Genomic DNA, 8624 nt, shown 5'->3' on the forward strand with positions numbered 1-8624 from the left:
GGGGAAGAGGGGGCCAGCTGAAATCCTCTATGCTGCTGTGACCTCCCCTATAGAACAGCACCGTCCTATCCTGATGCCCTCTGTGCTGCTGTGACCCTGTAACCTCCCCTATAAGATCAGCACCCTCCTCTCCTGACATCCTTAGTGGTGCTGGGACCTCCCCATAGATCAGCACCCTTTCCTGACATCCTCTATGCTGCTGTGACCCTGTAACCTCCCCTATAAGATCAGCACCCTCCTCTACTGACATCCTCTGTGCTGCTGGGACTTCCCCTATAGATCAGCACCCTTCTTTCCTGACATCCTCTATGCTGCTGTGACCCTGTGACCTCCCCTATAGATCAACACCTTCCTCTCATGACATCCTCTGTGCTGCTGGGAGCACTCCTATAGGATTACCAGCCTCCTCTCCTGACATCCTCTGTGCTGCTGTGACCCTGTGGCCTTCTCTATAAGATCAGCCCCCTCCTCTCCTGACATCCTCTGTGCTGCTGGGGCCTTAGGGAGGAGGGGGCAAAAGCAGGAAACCAGGTGGCAATATGTTTATTGGGGGCAACAGCGGGTGAACAAGTGGCAATATGTTTATTGGGGACACCGAATGTGGGGTGGTCAATGCTTATTGGGGGTAGCAGCAAGGGACCAAACATTATGTTTATAGCAAGGAGGGGAGGCAGGCAGTGTTTATTGGGGACAGCGTGGGGAAGGGTGGGGGCCCATAGTAGATTATAATTTGGGCACATTTACCGGGGGGTGGGGTGGGGGGCCAGGTCACATTTAATCCGCCACTATATATAGTACGTGGAGAAAGCGCACAGGGGGGTTAAATACTACTGGGGGAGCAAGATAGTGGCCATATACTACTGCAGGAGCAACAGGGTGGGGGCCATATACTACTGGGAAAGCAACAGGGGGGGGGGCTACAGAGGAGGGGGAGAGCATACAGGGGGAGATATATGTTTATTTACTGTATACTGTGCTACTCTTTGGTTGAATGTCGGATGCCAAAGCCGAACGGCACGCGTCCTGTACGGTGAAGCATCCGTTGCTCTATTTGTTTGCAGCGCCGCATCACCTGATCAGCATTGCTTTAGGACGCTGCAAGCCATGTCCTGACGCACCGACGGTCCGGCAATGTGGCGACCACTAGTTCAACACCACATATTTTCTACTGTCCCATTCAAAAGATTGGGCTCAGTTCAATGATGCGTTTCCCTCCATCAATTTTCACCAGCGCCGGAGGGAAATGCTGCTGCACCACCAAACATATGTAAACCCGGCCTTTACATACAACATCTACCTATACCAATAAAAAGTTATTTACACAACAATTGTATCAGAAATAACTCCAGTATTTCCAGTGAATGTAACATCTCTTTGTTTAACTTAGACAGTGAATGAATCTTATTATGCTCAGCAATTTGTGTGTGGTTGCTGTGTAATTTCACAATTTAGTTACGACAAGTATTCACATAATTAAATATCACATAATGTATTACACAACCCACCAAGAGTGATCAAATGCTGCGTACATGTTAGGACTGTTTAGGTGATATCATCAGTTCCATTAAATTATAGAAATGCACATGTGGACTGTAATTTATAGTAACTACATAAATGCAAGATCAGACCCCTTGTTTACTAACGTAGGATTAGGCACACATTCACATTATTTACTAGTGGAGTTCAACATGCAATAGAAGTATAGCTAGGCTCCTTTCAGAAATCTTTATTGTCATCTCATAGCCATTGAGAAGGGTTTGTGTTTAGGTAGGGCCAATCGGCAATGTCAGGCACTGCAGCGGACAAGAAGGAATTGGTAGGCCAAAAGGTAGCCTCGTTTAATAGTATTCTATGATTGGTGATGCAGGATTTTCCAGTTTTAATAAATTACCCCACAGTCCAGTCCCCTGGTGCATGCCCCCGCCTGCAGTGTAAATTAAATGATTATGAATTTGAGAGTGATTTTACCTAACAGATTACAAACCAGTATACTATGCTGACTCCACCAAGCCACTCCCCCACTTTGGTGTCCATCTTGTACACCGTACACGTTAACAATGTAGGTAAAAATTCCAGTAGCAATAACTGTAAGTGCCTACAAATAAACACTCTGACATCAACAATCTCAAACAATAATATTCTAAAGTTTATCATTTTACATACCCAATATTTTCACGCTGTTCATTTTTAAGATTACAAAATCTTTTCATAATTGAAAACGGATTCCCATTATACCTATGTATACACATATTCTTATCTGTATATTTTTATGTATAATGTGTGTCTGCACACAATTGCTAATGGAAATGTTTTTCCACACGATAGAGGAAAAAACAACGACACAGATATTGGGTTCACCCAATTCTTCGGGATCGTAACCAGACAGGTGTATTCACCAATCTGTATCAAGATTTACGACGGTATGTGACAATTATTCTCCCCGTAAAAGTAAACAACAATAATTGCTTACAAATTTTAAAGGTTCAGTGTGACGCTCACCAATTTAGTCCAAATTATCACATTACAAAGTTACACAAATGTATAATGTTAAGTTACGTTTGTTAAATGCACCCCTTTTCCGTTTTACCCCCACATCTGCACGTGTAACTTGAAGTGTGTTATGCGATACATACCTGACGCGTGTCCACCCCTGTCTTCTATCAATGATGTAATCAGGGGGATGCCCGTCACCCTACTCCTGCTGTTCCGCATGCTGGCCCCCATCTGCAGCGTCATCAGCTGTTCTGCCACAATTTTCTTCCCATAACCTGCCTTAGTCAGTTGTGGTTGAGGACATTTATGACGTGGCTGAGGTGGGACGGCAGGAGGGACCACAGGAGCGGGTTGGCACATCTCCATAAATTGATGTCTTACCTGAAAATAGCTGAGGGGAAAGGTTTCCAATCATCAGGTATGTATGGCGCACCACACTTGAGCGATGTCGCTGACATATTTGTCACAGCTAACCATTATGGTCATGCAATTAATATAGCCAACAGATACTGATAAGCTAGGCTTCTAAGATTATTGTTGGCAATCAAAATTTGTGTACAAACCATCCTCCTAGCAAACTTAGGGCCCTATTCCACAGTAATGATAATCGGCCTGATAGGCCCCATTTGGACCGATTCGGCCGATTATCACTCGGTGAAATAGAGAGAACGCTCAGCCGATGATCGTGTCATCGGCTGATCGTTCATTTAGAGCCAGACCTAAAATCATTGTTCCCCCATCACGCATCACTACGGTTGAATATCGGTGCACGGTGGGCGACCGACAATTTGAGGAGGAGAAGCAGCAGCAATACATTAGCTGTCTGGGCTTCTTCTCCTCCGCTCTGTCTTCGTCCCCGGGTCCCGCCCTGTGAAACATCAGAATGGTCGGTCAGCTGACGGAGCGCTCAGCAAATCACAGGCCGGGACCACCGCGGCCTGTGATTGGCTGAGCACTCTGTCAGCTGACCGGCCAGTCTGAAGTTATTCTGAAGCATTCGTGAATAACTGTCACAACCAACAAATCAAGTTCTTACCAGCTGGTACTTTTTTATCCTAAGGTCAAAACAATAGATGTCTGATTTAATTAAAAAAAAACAAATATTAGTGATTGGCAATATTATTTTTGGCTGGTTATTTATTTCAAATATTACCAAATATTAAGGTTAATAATACTAGTAATCTAAGTGCTTTTGGAATTAAAACTTTAGTGACCAAAAAAAAATTGTTTGAGCTGTGTACCTATGAAGGTATAACTTGTAAACTACACCTCTAAAAATTGTAACTACCCCAGTAATTGTATTACTCCTGGAATAATTTGAGTTCTAGCTTTTAAAACAAAATGGCTTATTCTGATTAAGACGGTCACATAATAAACATTATTTTTTAAACAATTGACTACGCAAATACTTTCTACAATAGATATGAAGACAAATTTCAGGCCTTCTGCCGGCTTACTGTGGCCCAATTTGACTCTTTGCTGCAACTTGTGGCAGTGGACCTGACCTTTGAAGATACCCCAATGAGAAGAGCTATAAGTGCAGAGGAAAGGCTACTCATCACCTTGCGGTTAGTTGACATTTGCGTTTGGAGATGATTACATTTTAACTGCCTGCAATATTTTGCCTTTTTCTTACTACAGGTATATTCACACGGACAGACTCGTACCGAGATTCTCGTTGCGGGCCCAGCTGGTCCTGCCAGTTTCCACACACTACATAATAGCAAAAGTCTGCACGATTGCAGTGAGTAAGTAATTTCAACATCCTTAACCCCTTCAGCCCCTGCCCGGCTCCCCCGCTTTAAGCATCCATTACCTCTCTTCGCTGCAGGGGTCTGGCGTTCTGCTCTCCCATCCGGCCAATCAGTGGTTGCCGCTGGGCAACACACTGATTGGCCAGACGGGATACCAGGACGCCGGACTCGTGCAGTAAGGAGAGTTAATGTATGCCTACAGCGGGGAAGCCAGCCAGAAGCAAAAGGGTTTAAGGACAGTTCTATTACATACTTGCTGCGGTCGCTCAGCCTGCTGCAAGTATGTAGTGTGTGGGAACAGGCAGGACCTGTCGAACTCCCAGTGAGAATATCGCTGTGAGTCTGTCCGTGTGAATCAACTACTAACAGATTTTTTATATTTTAATGTTATCTGTGCATTTGGAAGCACCATGGCCCTGTACTCTAGCTGCAGGCCATTGGTGGTGCAGCTATCCGGCCCACACATGCAGGTCTACATTCAATACAAGGTTGTAAAGCCACTCTTGTTGCTATAAATGTCGGTGCTAGATCAGTTCAACTTAATATGCCGTTGCTATGCATATAAAATATTAGTTGCCCCCCCCCCCCCCCCCCAAACCCACAAATTAAAAATTGTCACAGCTAATATCATTGGCATTTCATAAATCATCTTTCAAGCGCATAGAGCTGCATGTGTGTCCGGAATAAATAAACAGGAGAAAGCTATTGTGACTAGTCATGTCACTCCAAAACTGCACATACTTACCTACCTTTACTTCTATCAACTTTTCTGAAATTAGCCTCATTGACAGCACACTCAACCAGTCAGAATTTCAGATGGCACAGTGCCCAGATAAGCAGAAAAGGAGTCAGTCAACCGGGTAACTGAGAATAAGGCGGCATATATCACACTGCGATGGATATGTGCCCTTGTTTTAAAAAAAAACACACCATTTAGTATAGATTCAACAATCTATTTGGCCATGAACCTATTCCACATGTAGACATAAAACTCACACCATGTACTCAAGTAGGCTCCATTTATGTAGCCAGATAACAACTATACTCGGTAATAAGCAGATATTTTCCAACAGTATAGTAAATAAAAATCATAATATCTGTGAATATCAAAAGGCTATATAGTGAAAAACCACCTTTTATGAAGGTCACTACCTCTGCATATAGACAAATAGCTCATCTTGTGGCCAGAAAAATGATGAGGAGGTGAAGGGGGAAGAATTGCAGAGGGGTGATTTTAAAAGATGGGGGTGAGAGGAGAAGATGATGTAGAGAAGAGAAGATAAAGAGGGTGAGAGGACAATATGATGTTGACATTTACAAAAAAAGAATATGGGTTAGCGAAGCAGATAATGGGGGTCATAGAGATTGTGAGTAAAGGGAGAGAGGAAATCATAAGGAACAATTCTTTTAAGTACATGATGGGGAAAAGTGTAGAAGAGGATGGGATTAAATTTAGAAATTTGAGAATAGAGAATGAGATGGTGTGGCCCAGAGACGAGGTGATTGGTGGGGGGCAGAGGGGACAAGATGAGGGCGAGATGGAAGGTGATGATGGGGGTGCAAGAGGAGGTGAGGAGATGATTCTTGTGGCTAAAGCATGGGGGGTGGTGAGAGGGCTGCGACCTGATAGTTAAATGCTGTAAGAGAACCAGGGTGGAAATAACTGATGGTGCATATAACTCCGCCATCCATTGCTGTGACAGGAGTGCAATGTGCTTGGACAGAAGATGTGGAAGCTCTGTTGCCAACGACCACCAGCCACAATAAGGTCCATCAGGCATGGATTACGCGACTGCCCTATCTCCTGCACCACCACATTCCACTCCTGCCAATGGCCAGTACTGGGAAATTACATGCCTTACGGCTCATTGTCTGGGCAACCTTCTTAACGCTGGCCTACACCTCCCAGTTTATACTACTCTCACAACCCCAAACGCTTAATCAAATCCCATCAACAGCTAACTGTAAGGATAGTGATACCGCCGTTTTATGATTCATTTGCTGCAGAGGCACATTGCGCTGGTGAGTATGGTTACCCAGATCACCCAGACTTTCACCATCTTTCTTCTGGCCCCTTAAGAATGCTACTGGCATGCTGATGGGGTAATGTATGAGAAAGCTGCCGTATTTCAAAGTGGCTGAACTAGTCAGCTTGATAGTACTGTCCAGGCACTGGAAAACATAATTAATTTGGTTGCCCAACCTCCTGCGTACCCCCTCTACCAGTTGAACTGACCATCTGGGGTCCGCATACTATAGTTAGACTAAACACTAAGCTACAACCCGACATACATCATAGTCAAAATGGCAAAGGACATATATTGCTTTTTTCTCCATTACAACATTATGTCCACTAGAAAGCGATGAAATAAATGTGCTCGTTTTTATAACCATGGGATCGTTGTTATGTTAAAATTTTTAGCGTTATTAACTATAACCTGTGGGGTTTAGGTTTTTTATTAGCAAGGGATACAGACTCACATTTCTGTGGGGCTTGTGTTTTTTGAAATGTATTTCGAAATTTTTAAACAAATATATATTGATGAATTCCTTGAGATAAGGCAAACACTAATATATATATTTTTTTTCTTTTTTTTATGTTGTATGTCTTCTGTACTATTCCACCTGACTGTTCTCTCATTCCATATAGTTTTTTAGCCACAGGCGAGAGCTATGCATCCCTGCACTTCCAATTCCGAGTTGGTGTAACAACCATCTCGCGAATTGTGAGGTGTACATGCGTCGTCATCTGGCAGAAATTGCAGCCCAGGGTGATGCCGAGCCCATCCGAGGAGACTTGGCGGCAGGTTGCAGCAGGCTTTCAGACTGTTGCCAATTTCCCACACTGCCTAGGTGCAGTCGATGGTAAGCATGTCAGGGTGCAACAGCCACCGCACTCAGGATCACGTTTTTACAATTATAAAAAATATTTTTCAGTGGTCCTGATGGCGGTGGCTGATGCAAACTGCAAATTTGTTGCCATCGATGTTGGCGCCTATGGCAGTACTGGGGATTCTCGGGTGCTGCAAACATCACAGATTGGGCTGCAAATTCTCTGAGCGGGCGATCAGCTCCCAGCAGCCGAACCTTTGCCTGGCTCCACAGATCCAGTACCGTTTGTGATGATATCGGATGAAGCATTTCCGCTATTACCAAACCTGCTGCGCCCATATCCACGAAGGGAACTGGATACCAGGGAAATAATTTTTAATTTTCGGCTGGCCAGAGCACGTAGAGTTGTGGAGTGCACCTTTGGGATCATGAGTAGTCAGTGGAGGGTCCTGGGTACTACAATCAAATTGGATGTGAGAACAGTTGACAACATTATCAAGGCTTGCTGTGTTCTCCACAATTATGCTCGTCCTGAAACAACTGATGACATAATGGAGAACCAGCAAGCCACTATTGATAATGTTGTCAACTGGGATTTTCCATCTCCATCCAATTTGGGAGTAGCTATTCGGGATCGTTATGCTGACTACTTCATGTCCCCTGAAGGTGCCGTGCCCTGGCAATATACCTGTGTTGGTGATGAGTAGTCGCTTCTGCACAAGGGGGCCCAAGAAGATCGCATGATGATGGCAACTAACATCGTCCCATCAAGCATCATACTGTCTTGGGAAAAATAAAAAAAATAGACCATCAATTATAAGGTAATAAAATACATTGATTACACATTTTATATTAAACTTAACTAAGTGCAAATATTAATATATAATGGTCATCATAATAAATTTATAGTGTGTTTGCTATTAACTCACACAGCAGTACAGCATAAAATGACTTTCTGTTTTTTTTAGGGGGACTATTTGCAAACATTTTCTGTGACCACCAAGTCTATACTTAGGGCCACATATATCATCCGGCGAACGGATGATTTTCGGCGGAAAGTGCCGATTTGCGTATTTTTTTATTCACAAATGGCCGATTTCCAAATAAAATATCCGCAAATCGGCACTTTCCGCCGAGTACTCCAGGGGGGCGGAAAGGGGGCGTGTACTGGGTGGAACAGAGGGCGCGGACTCAGAGTCCGCGTGATTTACCATCCGTTCCGCCCAAATGTACGCCGAAAACCTACAGTCCTCAGCTGTCGTAGGTTTTTGGCGGTGCGCACTGGCGCGCACGGGATTTATGTAGAGGCAGTCCACCTCTACATAAATCTCCATAGCGCCGGAGCTGCGGGGGCATTTATAAGTCCGGCGTAAAAAACGCCAGACTTAATAAATGCCCCCCTTAGTGTTTAATTAAAACCACCATAATTCAAAAAAAATTATTTGACACCAGTCAAGCACATGTACCTTAGTAAGTAAATGGCTATACGCTACTAGAATCCATATTTGTCCACTAACATTGTTAAGTCTGAAATCTAACAATTTA

General features: G+C 44.0%; 1 pseudogene; it reads left to right on the forward strand.

Moving 5' to 3' along the window:
- The first annotated feature begins 1783 nt into the window (after positions 1-1783).
- LOC138789246 (uncharacterized) lies at positions 1784-7786 on the forward strand (annotated as a pseudogene).
- The last annotated feature ends 838 nt before the right edge of the window (positions 7787-8624 follow it).

This window comes from Dendropsophus ebraccatus, chromosome 4 (genome assembly GCF_027789765.1).
Source record: "Dendropsophus ebraccatus isolate aDenEbr1 chromosome 4, aDenEbr1.pat, whole genome shotgun sequence".
NCBI classification, from domain to species: Eukaryota; Metazoa; Chordata; class Amphibia; order Anura; family Hylidae; genus Dendropsophus; species Dendropsophus ebraccatus.